At 52.0% G+C, this 1,829-nt stretch overlaps 1 protein-coding gene across 1 annotated transcript in view; it reads left to right on the forward strand.

The window, feature by feature from the left end:
- The window catches only part of CERK (ceramide kinase), a 28,507-nt gene that overhangs the window by 10,241 nt on the left and 16,437 nt on the right, over nucleotides 1-1,829 (forward strand). The window lies entirely within an intron of this gene.

Raw genomic sequence — 1,829 nt, forward strand, 5'->3', positions numbered from 1 at the left:
TGAAAGCCATGCCGTGTCAGTAATGGCTACACAATCCCATGACCCTGATGGCGTTAAGTGGGGCCCCCCTTCCCGTCCGATGGCATCCTTGTGCATTGATAGCTGCAGACACCTGTTGTCCTTCCAGCTCAATCCCTAGCAGTGGAATTTCTCGGTCAGAGGGGATCAGCATGTTTGAATCTTTGCCGTGGACTGCGTCCTGCTTTCTGGAAAGATTCTATCAATTTATGTTCTTCTCAGAACACAGCCTGTGTTCTCCTCGCCACCGTATTGGGGGTTACCACGTTCAGTTCTCTGCTGAGCAGATGTGAAATCCTCAACCGTTTAAAAACTGTGTTTCCTGACAAACAGGGTCTCTCTGAGTTGAGTCTTATTTCCTGGCCTGTTTTTTTCTATTGGCCATGATGTCATTTGTGCTTTTATTCAACAAATAATCGGCAAGTTTACTCAGCATTTTTTTTCTGCTGATATTTTTCCTAGTTTTCTCTCCATTTCCTGAGTGTTTTGTCATCCTCCCTTCCTCACCTTTTTTTTTTTTTTTTTTTGTGCTTGCAAATGCGCTCATCTTGGGTTTGGTTACGTAATGCCTGGTAGTTTATCTGCTTTTCAATGGCTTGGCTCATTTATTTATTTATTTATTGTGATTTGGGTGAAAGTTTACAGAGCAAATTCTCTTTCCATACAGCAGCTCACATGCACTTTGTCTCATGACATTGACTGCGATCTCCTGCAATGCAACAGCTCCCCTCCCACTTCCTCCCGACAGCCACCTCTTCCCTGTGTCCATCCCTCCGTGCACCCTGCCCCGAGCTGGCTCCCTGTGCACACACAGCCCTTTTTTCTCCCAGGGTTGCTCTCTTTAACTGCTTGGCTCTTTGTTTTTAACTGTTCTGTTCCATCTGAGACTTTGGGCCCTGGGGTATAAGCTAGGATGTGAGTTCCTTTTTCCTGAATCGGTGTTCATTCCGCAAACGTTACTGAGTGCCTGCCAAGCGAGGGGGCCGTGCTGGGTGCTGAGGGCTTGTTGTTGTCGTTGTGTGCAGTCAAGTGGACTCCTTCTGACAGTGACCCTCGAGGACACAGTCGAGCTGCCCAACGGGGTTTCCTCGGTTGGTAGGGTTCACAGGAGCTAAAACCCGTGGCCCTGCCCTGAGGATGCTGATGGGAAGGGCTCCTTCCTGCTTCTCAAATGCCAGCTACGCAGGCAGTGTTCTTTCAGACACTTCAGCCCAGTCTGCACATCAGCCTAGCCAGCAGGTAGCGTGATCTGCAGCCGGCGAAGGAGTGGGGTCTTGGCTACACACCAAGTCCCATGCCGGTGAGTTGTGATGCCAAGCCCTTTCCGGGGGCAGCTGGCCTCTGGCCACGAGTTTTGGCAAGTGAGGGCCGTGACAGCTGCTGCTGCTGCTTATTCGCAGTGTGTTGAAGGCGTGCGTTTCTTCGTGGCTGTTGACAGTCTAGGGCCATGCTTGCTCTTGAACCCGGTGTCTGTCTCTCTACCAGAGCCCGTTGCTGTCGAGGTGACCCTGGCTCAGGGCGACCCCAGTAGCCCCCTGTGCTGGAGGAGTTCCTGTGGCTGATTTTGATTGCCAGCCCTTTCTTCCTGGGCACCTCTGGGCTTCAGTTAGCAGCCACGGAAATGAACCGTGCGGGCCGTGCAAGGTCTCTCCGGCCTCTTTGACTTGTACAGCCTCTGCCCTGCCTCGCTCTGGTGTCCTGTGACATTTGGGGGCAGCCAGTCACTTTGTCACTTTGTGACTTGCCTCTGGTTGGGCTGTCTGGTATTCCCTGGGGGCTGGAACCCGGCCATGCATGTGGCCACAGGAATA

The sequence above is a fragment of the Orycteropus afer genome, unplaced genomic scaffold (assembly GCF_000298275.1).
Source record: "Orycteropus afer afer isolate SDZICR_OR568_19922 unplaced genomic scaffold, OryAfe1.0 scaffold00587, whole genome shotgun sequence".
Taxonomy (NCBI): Eukaryota; Metazoa; Chordata; class Mammalia; order Tubulidentata; family Orycteropodidae; genus Orycteropus; species Orycteropus afer.